At 52.5% G+C, this 13,205-nt stretch overlaps 1 pseudogene; it reads left to right on the plus strand.

Moving 5' to 3' along the window:
- The first annotated feature begins 6,043 nt into the window (after window positions 1–6,043).
- LOC148222528 (uncharacterized) lies at window positions 6,044–7,399 on the plus strand (annotated as a pseudogene).
- The last annotated feature ends 5,806 nt before the right edge of the window (window positions 7,400–13,205 follow it).

A 13,205-nucleotide genomic window follows, 5' to 3' on the forward strand; every position in this document is an offset into this window, starting at 1 on the left:
GGCATCGACTACCCCGGTCGGAGCAGACCAGGTCAGCAGTGCTCCCGGGGAGAAGGCGGCAATCCTCTGCGCCTGGAGGTCCGCTTTCAAGGGAGAGGCCTTCCGTTGCAGCTCCTGTCCCAGAAGCCGACGGAGCCGGCAAGTATCCCCCAAAGGGGTGAGGGGGGCTTACCAAAAGGCAGGGCGCGGTACACTGCCCTAGGTGTGGGGGCCCTTAAGCCAAAAGGCCGCTTGTCAGCTGCGGGAAAGCACCCTTGCCTTTAGTCACTGAGGCTGGGGACTCACTGGCCCTGGGACCCTTATTCTTAGTTTTTTGAGTTCTCCTGTGCGGCAGCGGGAGAGTGAGTTTGCTGTGTGGGCGTTAGGCACACCACAATGGGCGCAAGGCTGTCAACACAGCAGCAGGAGATGTTTCTCCAAGTTGTGGGTACCCTGAAGGGAGGGAAAAGAAAGTTTTCAAGGGGTTCGTTAAAAAAGTTTGTGAAATGGCTTGCTTCCCAATTCCCCGGGGTGTCGCCCCAGCAGATGGAGACAATTCAATTTTGGGAGAGCGTGGGACAGAGGCTCATGACGTTGAGTAATCAGGGCGACACCTCTGTAGATCGGTTTTTCAGTTTGTATGTCCAAATTCGTACTGTTGTAAAAGAAAAGGCAGGGAAGGGAAGCAAGCCATGCTGGGTTCCTCCAGTTGTTTCCCCTCTCCTAACCCTCATTCCCATCCCTCTTCCCCTGCATCGGTGGACCCAAGACGGGCAGTTTGACAACGATCGCAGGCGAGCCCAGCCAGGGAGACCAGCTGCTGCTCACCTGGCCCCTCTCGGTCCAGACAGCAAGGCGCCAGCTGTCAGGGAGCCTTCCCCTAATCCCTCTTTCCACAGTTCCTTCTCTCCCAGTTGTACCCCAAGTTCTACCCTGAAACCTGCTTTGAAAAGTTGCAAAGTTTGTAAATGTACCCCAAAACCCTCTCCCGCTCCTACCCCAAGCTCTACCCCAAAAACCCCAAAGTCAGTACAGTTCCAGTCGTTCCCCCCGGAGTCACAAAATGGCCTCCCGGACTCCGCGCACAAGATGGCGCCGGCCACGTGGCATGGCCGGCCCCTTGTGCTCCGGCTCCTTCTTTTTCCCAGAATCCCTTCCTTACTGATCCTTACCCTCCTCCTCCGCCTGTGGCTTCGCCCCCTACCCCGTGTCCCAACCCCTTTCTGTTCCCACCTCCTTCCCCAAGTCCTGCCCCTATCTCCTCCCACTGGAAGGACGTTCCTCCTCCCCAGGCACCTGCTCCTCTTCCTCCGACTAAGACTCCTCCTCCTACTCCACCCCAGAGAGGCGGCCCCCAAGCTCAGTGGGTTCCGCCCATCATCATGAATGTTGCCAGTGTTCTGGCTCCTCCTTGGCAAGCAGTCCCGCCCCTCGTCTTCCAACTTCCGATTCCCATGCACCTCCTTCCGGTTCCCACGCTCTGGAAACCAGAAGTGACAGGCCAGGGGATCGGAACCCGGAAGCGGAGACCACACTCATTGCCGCACCGGTTTTTTATTCTCGTCAAAGGGATATTCCTAATTGGCGGCCATTTGAATACTCCCATAAAAAGGAGATCTGTAAGGCACAGAAGGAGTTTGGGAGAAAGAGTGAATATTTTAAAGGCCTATTGGAAACAACTTTCTCCTCCAATATTTTGGTCCCTAGCGACCTGAAAGGATTGTTCAGATGTCTCCTCCTATCAATTGAATACAGGCTGTGGGAGGACACATGGAAAAGGATGCTAGGGGAACTCCTGCCTGAACTCTGACAAATCCCCGAGTGCGCCGTTGACGCAGATCAAAAGCCAATAACAATCATTTTTGTTATTGGATCATTTGTGCAGCAAGGGGGAGTGGTCACAGGCGGAAGCACAGGCAGAAAAAATACCAAAGCCTGTGATTTTGAAAATTCAAGCTGCTGCTGAGAAGGCATTCATCATGATGCCGACCACCGAGCCCCGTGTCCATTATGCCACCATTAGACAGGGGCCGGCAGAACCTATTATTGAGTTTGTAGAAAGGCTAAAGATAGAACTTGAAAAACAAGTAAAGAGTCAAGACACCTTAGAAGAACTGATAATCGAAATGATAAAGTTAAATGCCAATGATGTGTGTAAACAAGTCATAACATCTCTACCTCTTTATCCCGAGCCGTCTCTCCAACTTATAGTGGAGGCCTGTGTGAAGCGCGCGGTTGTGCCAGCACCACCGATTCCAACTAGAGGAGGAGCGAAGATAGCAGCAATGACAGCAGCTGCAAAAACCTTCCCTGTGCACTGCTTCCTCTGTAACCAACCTGGTCATACTGTGCGTGTGTGCCCTCTTAAAAATAAAATCAATAATGGGCAGGGGCAGGGGGAGGTGGGAGGAAACACACAAACAAAAAAAAACTAACTGGGGAGCGCAAGCCCGCCTCGCGTGAAAATAAAAATGAGGTGGGCCGCGAGGGGGACCTTGGTGGGGGGCAAAACTAACACTGGATGTGACACCTCTACCGGACATGACATTTTTCAGATGTGACGAAAAGCGCCAGGGTGGACTCCTCGTCCTCCCCTGGGCTTGGCCTTGACAGATAACACTTATTTCGAGACACAGGACTGGCAGTCGGTGTCGGTGAAACCCACATCACTGGGTTTGTTCGCCGGACTCGACTGTACGTATGTCGTGCTTGGGGATACAAAGTGTACCCCTCCGGAGATTGAGATCATGCCGCAGATGCAACTTTTGTGTCTGGACGGTTTCTTTCTCCTGGCGCGGTGCATCCAACCACCATACTTCCTGCCAAAAGAAGAGCCAATAGCGCAGGTGATCTCGGTGCCCAATATCATCATGGCGAAGCCAGCTGATCCCTGCGTCTATTGGGCAGAAGTCATTGGCGAGAATAAACCTATAATTGGATGTGGACTCTGTCGGGGTGAAGACTACATTCACCTCAGCAGACTCTTTGACACAGGAGCGGATGTGACCATTATTCCAGAAAACATCTGGCCATCACATTGGGAATTGCAACCTGTGGCTGGCAGAATACAAGGAGTTGGGGGGGCCCAACTGGCTCAGCAGTCAAAAAGTGTAATTAAAATTGAGGGACCTGAAGGGCAGGTGGCTAATGTCTGCCCCTTTGTTATGGAGTATAAAGCTCCCCTGTGGGGCAGAGATGCCATGTTGCAATGGGGTGTTCGTATTGAAATCCCAAAAACCCTGCGGGATTTTTCCTAGCAGCCACTGTGGAGTGCCCTGTCCAGAAACTGAACTGGCTATCTGATGAACCAGTATGGATAGATCAGTGGCCGCTTAACAAACAGAAATTGCAGGTGCTCAACAAACTCGTGGAGGAGCAGTTGGCCAAAGGTAACATCGAGCCAACCTGGAGCCCCTGGAATTCTCCGGTCTTTGTCATCAAAAAGTCGGGGAAGGACAAGTGGCGGCTCCTTCACGACCTTCGTGAAATTAACAAAAAGACAGAAGACATGGAGTCTCTGCAACCAGGCATGCCCTCACCCTCAATGCTGCCGCAAAATTGGAATCTGGCAGTTTTGGATATAAAGGATTGTTTCTTTCAAATTCCCCTCAACCCCGAAGACGTGCCACGGTTTGCCTTCTCGGTTCCCTCCATCAACTGGGAAACCCCAATGAGGCACTTCCATTGGCGGGTACTGCCTCAGGGCATGAAGAACAGCCCCAGTATCTGTCAATGGTACGTGGCCTCATTGCTGTCTCCTGTCCGCGCCAAGGCACGGGAGGCCGTCATCCTGCACTATATGGATGACGTGCTGATTTGTGCCCCCATGGACGACATGCTGCAGCATGTCCTTGACCTTGTCATCGAGGTTTTGATCTCTGCAGGGTTTGAGCTCCAGAAGGAGAAAGTTCAAAGGATGCCCCCGTGGAAGTATCTCGGGCTCCAAATTACCAACAGGACTATTGTCCCACAGAAATTGGCAATTAACACCAAGCCAAAAACCCTTGCAGATTTCCACCAGCTGTGTGGGTCATTGAATCGGGTCAGACCCTGGCTAGGATTGACCACCGAGGACCTAGCCCCTCTTTTCAATTTATTGAAAGGGGGAGATGAGTTACTTTCTCCTAGGGTGCTGTCCCCAGAGGCGAAGACAGCTCTGGAAAAGGTAGAGAAGGCAATGGGAACAAGACAGGCCCATCGCTACCTGCCAAACCTGCAATTTGAGTTTATTATCTTGGGACGGCTGCCGCACCTCCACGGCCTTATTTACCAATGGAACCAGGACCAGAGGGACCCCGTCTTGATCATAGAGTGGGTGTTCCTCAGTCATCAGAGGTCCAAAAGTATCACCAAGCCACAAGAGCTGATGGTGCAGCTGGTCAGGAAGGCCAGGGCCCATTTGCTAGAGGTGGCAGGTTGTGATTTTGCGTTCATTCGAGTACCACTTGCCTTGTCATCAGGCAAGCTGACTAAGGAGGTTTTGGAGCATTTGCTCCGGGAGAATGAGACTCTTCTCTTTGCCCTTGACAGCTACAAAGGACAAACATCTGTCCACCACCAAAGTCACAAATTATTCAAATTTTAATCTGGTCCCTAAAGAGAAATTGAGCTGGGTGCCACTCAAAGCTCTAACCGTTTTTACGGATGCATCCGGGGCTTCGCACAAGTCAGTCATGACTTGGAAGAACCCCCAGACTCAGCGGTGGGAGGTAGATGTTAAGGTTGTTGAGGGTTCCCCTCAGATTGCCGAGTTAGATGCAGTCATTAGAGCTTTTGACAGGTTCTCAGAGCCACTCAATTTGGTCACAGATTCGGCCTACGTGGCGGGTGTGGTGTCAAGAGCAGAGAACACTGTTTTGAAAGAAGTCTCCAATCCAAACCTCCACAGTCTGCTCTCGAAGCTGATATATGCTGTCTCCCACCGAGAGCATCCGTACTTTGTGATGCACGTAAGATCGCACACAGACCTGCCAGGCTTTATCGCTGAGGGTAATCAGAGAGCGGACAACCTGGCTGTGCCAGCTGATATGGCTAGGCTCCCTGATATTTACCAACAAGCAAAGCTGAGCCATCAGAAATTCCATCAGAATGCACCTGGCTTGGTACGGCAATTCCAACTAAGCCATGACCAGGCAAGGGACATTGTGGCCACATGTCCCCAATGCCAGAAGCTTGAGGTGCCAACCCTGAGCTCTGGCGTCAATCCTAGAGGCCTGGAGAGCTGCGAGTTATGGCAGATTGATGTCACCCATGTTCCGCAGTTCAGCAGGTTAAAGTATGTACACGTGAGTGTGGACACCTTTTCCGGGGCAGTCTTCGCTTCTGCCCACACAGGGGAGAAGGCCAAGGATGTACAGAAACACCTTGTACAAGCCTTCTCGGTGTTGGGGATCCCCAAGGAACTCAAATCGGACAATGGCCTGGCATATGCTTCCACGGCCTTCCGGGAGTTCCTGCAGAGGTGGGGAATTAAGCATAAGACTGGCATTCTGTATTCCCCTGCAGGTCAGGGCATGGTTGAGCGTGCCCATCAAATGCTCAAATGGGTCCTGGAGCAGCAACAGGGCAATACCCAGTTCGACTCACCCCATACTAAATTGCATAGAGCCCTTTTTACAATCAACTTTCTTAACTGCTCCTTCGAAGTGTTGAGTCCTCCCATTGTGAGGCACTTCACGAACTCTTCACCATTACGGTTGAGAAAACACCCTCCCGTAATGGTGAAGAACCCAGAGACCGGAAAAACGGAGGGCCCACATGAGTTAGTCACCTGGGGTCGTGGGTATGCTTGCGTATCAACGCCTTTCGGTTTGAGGTGGGTCCCTCAAAGGTGGGTCCGGCCCTATACTGCCAGTCAGGGACATCTGTCAGGGCCAACCTCGGGAGATGTAAAATATGCAGCGCTTCGTCTTCACCGGCGCCCCTCCCTAGAACACCAAGGGTCCCCCCAGCGGGCAGGACAGCCCCTCTTCCAATCTGTTTCCTCCCCGTGAAATTCATTAATTATTTGAGTGACCCGTTCCCTTTTCTTGTTTTGTTTTAGTCAGCCGCCCAGAGCCCCAGGATGTGGTACGCCCTTGTCATCTGGGCATGCCTCTGCCAGTCTTCGATGGAGTGGATAGTCCCCCAGCCGAGGAAGAACGTGTGGGTCACCTTGGCCCAGGCTATGCAACAGGACCATCTCTGCCTGTCAACTGTGGCAACAGGGAATCCACTTTCAACCTCCCTGGTGGGGGATCCCATTTCAGCCCAACGAATATCCCAAAACCATCACTAATATGAGAGATGATTTCAATGCCCGGTGGTGGCACCCCCCTATGCCTCCTACCCTATGATCAACCCCCTCTGTGTGTGGTGGGAGTGGTCGAGAGACCTTCCCAAAGCACCCAAGTAGCCTCAAGAATTGGAGTTACTTGGTTCAGCCCCATCCCCTTTTTGTATTCAAAATCACTATAGATGGTCCAACCCCGAATCTTACCTAAACGTCATCCAACCTAACCTTGAGTACAGAGCTGCCACGTGGTGCAACACCACCGCCCAGATTGAGGGGACCCCTGTGGACCAACCGCGTCAGCTCGGTAAGGGGGTCTTCTTGATCTGTGGCGACCGGGCGTGGGCAGGCATCCCCTCTCACCTGATAGGAGGGCCGTGCACTCTTGGGCGACTCACCCTGTTTTCACCTAACCGAACCCAAACTTCGAATTGGAAATCTAAAACCACAAAATCGGCTATCCAAAAGAGAGAAGCACATAATTTGGATGAAAATTACAACGCGGATGTTTTTCACTGGTCGAAATCAAAAAGAGTTGCTGTGTCCATCTTTTTGCCAGGGGTGGCAGCAGCTGAAGCCCTAGGTGAATTGGGCCACCTAGAGTGCTGGGTGGCGAAGCAGGCAAATCTTACGTCAGCAGCCCTAAGCAACCTCCTAGCAGACGAGGAAATCACCAGGCAGGCGACCCTACAAAATCGGGCAGCAATAGATTTCCTGTTGCTTGCTCATGGCCACGGCTGCAAGGACTTTGAGGGCCTCTGCTGCCTCAACTTGTCATCCCGGAGCAGCAGTGTCCACTCCAAGATCCAACAGATATAAGGCCTCGTCACTAACATCAAAGAGGAATCCAAAAACTGGCTGAAAAACATCTTTAAGAGCTGGGGACTTTTGGGTTGGCTGGCTTCCATTGTCAAAACCATTATTTCAGTTGTCCTTGTTGTTCTTCTTGTTTGTATTGCGATCCCCATTATCAAGACATTGGTTATTCGCAGCATCTCCCCAACACCCCAAGTAAGCTGCGCAGAGGTGGGGCCCGTCCCGGAGTGGAATCTTGAAGATCCCCCGACTGGTGAAGAGACAGAAGCAGTGGAAGAGGAAGAGGACAGGCCAACCTCTGGCGAGGACTCTGAGAATGTCACCTCTGTTTAGAAAGAAAGGGGGAGATGTTGTGTTGTGTTGTTTAATGTTAATCTTTTTCATATGTTAATGGTTTGTCCCATGTTCGTCCCCATAAGTTTTGTATAAAATGGTTTAGCCCTTACCCGCCTATCCCCTTGTCCTTCAACCCTAAACCACTCCCAGCTTCCAGATCCTTCCCTTTCCCTCACACTAATCCCTGCCCCTAGCTCTGTCAATCCTCCGCAGACCCTGCCCCAGGTTCTAGAAAGTTCTCCCTACTTTGTTAGACGATTGGTTGTTGTACCCCAGTTGACACCCACATGCTTCCCTATTAGTTAGCTGTATCCCTTTCTCCACCTTCAGTACTGCGTCAGGGTACTGAGCACTCCTGCTGGGGTCCCTCCCTGGGAGACACTGACCGAAACCTGGGAGGGGCTACAAGCGGGGACCATGGTGGGGAAAGGACAGAGGGGGAGGGCAGGGCTCCAATGTGTCCTGACAGGGCCTGAGTCTATTCCCTTGGGCTGGGGGAGCTGGCCCAGCAGAAGGAGGGAGGGAGGTTGGGAGGAATGGTTGTGGCACTGCCTGCCATAGTTTTTCCACAGGGATTTAGGGAGTGTTCCTCTGTGGCAGTGAGAGAGCCTCATGGACTCTGGGCTGCTCCAGCCCCCCCATCCAAGGATGCTGCACAGGGCATGGAAAGAGTGTGGAGCGTGACCACAGCCACCATAGAGTTCCCCAGGCCAATCTGCTGCTGTGGCCATGTCCATTCACATCTGGCCCACACAGCCTTACCCGATCCCCTTGCAGTGCCCAATTCCCTAAGGCAGAACAGGGATCCCAGCACGCCATGGAAATGCTTCTGGTCTCTGCTCCTTTCTAGGTGAATATGCTAGGAAGACTCCTCCAGCAGCTTGCCTTCATGAAGATTTGCAAGCTCCAGAGCCACCTGCAGGTATGTTCTTAGTGACCCACCTCAGATCAGATGTGGTGACCCGCTGAATTTCAGCATATTAGTCCACAGAGGAAAAGGAACTAATGAGGATTCCCTCAGCAACAGTGAGTGAAGAGGGAAAAGCCCAGCAGTGAATCCCTGCCCCGCGGTGGGGCGCGGGACATGTGGCATACAGAAGCCCCCCTGCCCAGTGGCGCTCTCGGGGGACACAAATCCTTGTGTTTCTCTAAGGACCTCGGATGTGAAAATACAAAACTAGAGGACACAAGAAACCGCATGAAACATCCGAACAAAGGAGACAAATGCTGAAGGAAATGCTGCAGAGAAGACAAGATGGGTGTATTTCCCTCAGCCTTCTCCTGAGACTCAGCACCCGGGGGCTTTCTCTGCACATCTGGACACGCCATGCCCAGCACAGCAGGAAGGGATCCATGGCAGCCTCGCTGCCCTGCTGCTGTTATCACGCCCTGCAGGGCTGTTTCCCTGCCTGGCCTGGCTGCAGCTTCTCCCCAGCCTCTGCAGGAAGGCCTTTGGCATCAGCTGACAGAGAACACAAACTGCCCCACGGACCATGCACACCCTGAGATCCCCTGGAATTTCCCAGTCTCAGGATACTTAAGATGTAGGGGCTATTTGGAGAAGGGAGCAACCTGGGACTGTCCCAAAATCCTGTGTGTTTTGTGATCCTTATCCATGCCTTTCACAAGTGTTGCCTCCTGAAGATGTTACCTCCCCAATGGGGAACGGTTACATCTCATCCACCTGTCCCTTCCTGCAGAAGTGGACAGAGAGGCTGTGCAGACGGAAGCATTTCCCGGAGGAAGCAGTGGCTCATTGGCAGCCTCTGCTGCAGGAAGGGAGGCCATGCCAGGCACAGTCACAGGAGGTAATTGCTGTGCCTCTGGGCCTGAGCCCTGCTGAGCCTTGAGCTGCCATCTCCGCTGCTTGGCAGTGCGGGCACAGCCCGGACAAGACGGGCACAGCCCAGAGGAATTTTCCTGAGCAGGCTCAGGGCACTCAGGTACTGAGCACTCCTGCTGGGGTCCCTCCCTGGGAGACATTGCCCAAAACCTGGGAGGGGCAGCACTAGATGACCATGGGGGACAAAGTCGAAGTCCTTGTTATGGTGGCCACAGCCCACGGACACTGTGATGCCAGTAGCGGCTCCCCGCCGTACTGCACCCGGGGCTTCTCAGAGTCGGGTTGCTTACGAATGCAGCCCAATGCGGGAGGTAAACTCCATCTAATGCTAAATACTGGCACAAGGCCGATAGCCAACAAGTACCATATGGGAAATTTGAAAAGAACTTTGAAGAGAGAGTTCAAGGGGGCGTGAAACAGTTAAGATGTAAACAGGTGGGTCCCGCACAGTCTGACTCGGAGGATTCAACCCGGCGAATTGTGGTCAGCCAGCGCAGATTCGGCGGATCCTCCTCTCCTTCTCCCTTCTGTCCCCTGAGCTCCCGCCTGCGGGATCAGGCGGGGGGTGCTGTGCCGGCCCGGGCCGGGCGCATTTCCTCCACGGCGCTGCACCGCGCCCGGCTCTGGGTTGGCTGGCAAAGCCTCCGGCGGGCAGGTGGCCCGGTGCCGTGCGAGCGGGGGTGGGTGTTACAGCCTCCGGGCAGCAGGTCTCGCCGAACCCCGGGGCCGAGGGAGAGGACCGCCGCCGCGCCCCCCTCCTCCCCATCAGCGGCGCCGTGGCGGGGGTCGTCGCTCCTCTGGGAGCCGCGTCCTCGCAGCGCGGCGTTTTGCACGGGGGTGTGGGGGCCGGGCCCGCTGACCTCCAGCGCCGCTGTCAACCTGGGTGGACTGTCCTCAGGGCGCCCAGACCATGCAGCGTCACCGAACCGGGCTCACGGGCTGCGCTCGGGTGCCCGGGGTCTGCGGCCATGTCGCCTACCCACCAGGCCCGCCTTGGAACACGGACCAAGGAGTCCAGCACGTGCGCGAGTCTGGGGCCGTTGTCCAAAGCCCGCGGCGCAGTGACGGTGAGGGCCGGCGCGGCCGGCTGAGCTGGGATCCCGGGGCGCGTGTCGCGTCTGGCAGCCCCGGGCGCACCACCGGCCCGTCTCACCCGCCGCCGCCTGGCGGGGCCTGGGGAGGTGGAGGTGAGCGTCCGTGCTGGGACACGAACAATGGTGAACGATGCCTGGGCAGGGCGAAATGGAAATACTTTTTATTAAGGTTCGCCGATAGGGAGGAACAAAAATAAAGGAGACCATAAGTCCCTGAAAGCATCCAAACACAGGGACAAGATGCTGTCCCTGGCCAGGAGACTTTGCTCTGTGTGTGATCCCTCTTCTGGATTAATTCCCAATCAGTCCTGGAGCCACTTTTGTGTGAAGCCTCATCCCAGCCTTGACCTCTGGGCTCAAAGGGACACTGGAGGCTGCACTGCATGTGACTGGGGTGCAGGGTTCTATTAGCTAAGTGCTTTAAGCAGTTTCAATTACTATATTTTTACTACATGCTTTTGTTTAGAAAATTCATTCACTTTTTTAAAACATCGTTTTAAACATACTTCTTTTCCAGCGTTTCTTCCAGTTATTTGATACAGTGATTTCTGGCATAATTATCCCATGGCTGAATTGGAAGACTGTAAGTACTATAAAATGAAACAATTTCTACACTTTTCTGTCTCTCACTGACTCTTCAAACTTAGGTTGGTTTGATGTGACCAACAGAAGAGTTTTGCTTTGCTTTTAATTCAACCAAGGAGCAGAGCTGAAACCTGTTGAAAAGTCTCTTCGCTTCACAGACAAAGCAAACTGCCAGGGTACTTTTTTTCCAGCTCTGGGCAGGAATATAAAAACATATCAGCAGCAACTACTCCTGTAAAGTGACTGATATAAATGAGGGATTTGGTGTGTTTGCTCACTAACCCCTGAGTTCCTCAGAGCTGCAGCTCCCTGTTCTCTGTGCAGACACAGGCTGGCTATGGGTGACAGTCCTGTGTCTGGCCTGGTGCACACCAGCTCCACACATGAGCTAAGGGATTATCCTTGCACACTCCATCCTGGAAGAACCGAGTTCATTGATGAATCTGACACAATTTTATGGCATGGCAGCAAAAAAGAGGCAAAAGAAAAGTTAGACTTGGCTCCATTCCAAACACTTTACATTTTGCTGTGTGTCATGGAGATAGGAACTACAAGTTTCCTATTCATGAACTATTTGCTGTCTGAGAGCACACAGCCCTCAAAGTCACAGGGGCTTGCAGGGCTGTGTCTGAGATGACTTTAAAAACATAAACAACCTTTATGTGCAACTCCTGTCTTCAAAACTTTACAATCCAAATCACAAGCTGATTCCTACTGTACACTGGAAAAAAACCCCAACCAAATAACAAAACCAAAAGAGTGACCAAACAAAACAGGCAAACAAAACAACCACCAAGGAAAATTCAAAACCAATAGAAAATCTCCCACAAACTCAAAAAAATATAAAAATCAGGTGAAGGAAGCAGAGTACAAAGAGCAACAAATTGGCAGGGAATCTACAGAAAGGATGATCATTAGAAAGGACAGGTCATCAGTGGCTGTGGCACCAAAGTAGCCAGGGGATCCGAGATACAGTTCTCACCCTGAGGTGGCTCACAGGAGCCCGGGCTAGCTCACTGGAGACACACGGGCACCACGCCAGCTGTGGGGAACTGCCCCAGGGCAGGATTTCCTGGAGGCAGAACCCTTTGAGCTAATTGCTCCCCGGTGTGCTCAGTGTCTGGGGTCAGGTAAAGCAGGAGAGGGAGGCTCTCGGCAGGTTCCTACAAGTCTATTAAGGCTGGAGAATTCAGGGGCAAAGAGCCCCAAGCACTTCTGTGCCCAGGATGAAATACAGGCACAAACCTGGGCGTGTGTACAAACAGTTAAGCAGTGAGGGATCCTCAGGGGAGGAGGGGAGGGCAGGGTCTGACAGAGCTGAAACCAATGAGGGCAGCAGGGGAAGGAGAAAGGGTCACGTGGGCCAATGGGACGTCGAGTAACAGGGGATTTCCAAGGGGGCGGAGCTACCAGGGATTGGCCCAGGGTGGGACTGACAAGGAAGGTGCTGGAACAAGGGGCGGGGTTACAATGATGGACAGGAAGGAACTGGAACAAGGGGCGGGGTTACAATGATGGACAGGAAGGAACTGGAACAAGGGGCGGGGTTACAATGATGGACAGGAAGGAACTGGAACAAGGGGCAGCCAATGCAAACGGGGGAGTTTCAGGGGCGGATACAACTTGGGGACAAACCAACTGGGGAAAACGCAGGGGTGCATAGGAACAAACTATTATAACAATAGACGGCATCAAATAAACATGTAGCACATCACCCTTCTGAAAACAAAATAAACAGAAAATAAATGATGATGACTGTGAAACGGTCTCTGCATGTTTAGCTTTAATATATCCATTGTGTGTAAGTTCTGTTTGCCTTGTTAAATCACATCATCTGGCAAGGATGTCTTTCTGCCCAAAGAAAACACTGCAATGGAAGAGGAGGCCAGCTTGGAAAATGTCAAAAGCAAGAGCTAAAACTAGAGTACTTGTTTTTAATATCTTGTTTGGTTGGTTGCTGTTTGTTTGTGGGTTTTTTGTCTGTCCTTGAAAGCAACCCCTTGGATGTTAATGCATGTAACAAGTCCTTTTTAAAGGGCTGTCTTTGCAAAAAACCTGCCCATTTTGTGATGCAAGAGAGAAAGTGCTTCCCTTGGGCTACAGCTGGAAGGCTTGAAAACGTGTTCCAGAGACTTGTGATATGACAGAGTCTGATTAACACAATTTAGTGTCATCAAGTGCAAGATGTAAGTTATGCAATAAAATACTCAGAGTGTTGATATGCCAAGGAGCAGGAAAGGGCTGTGCATTGGAATGACAAGAAACAGACACAGGGTGCAGG

The sequence above is a fragment of the Sturnus vulgaris genome, chromosome 11 (assembly GCF_052056855.1).
Source record: "Sturnus vulgaris isolate bStuVul1 chromosome 11, bStuVul1.hap1, whole genome shotgun sequence".
In the NCBI taxonomy this organism is placed as follows: domain Eukaryota; kingdom Metazoa; phylum Chordata; class Aves; order Passeriformes; family Sturnidae; genus Sturnus; species Sturnus vulgaris.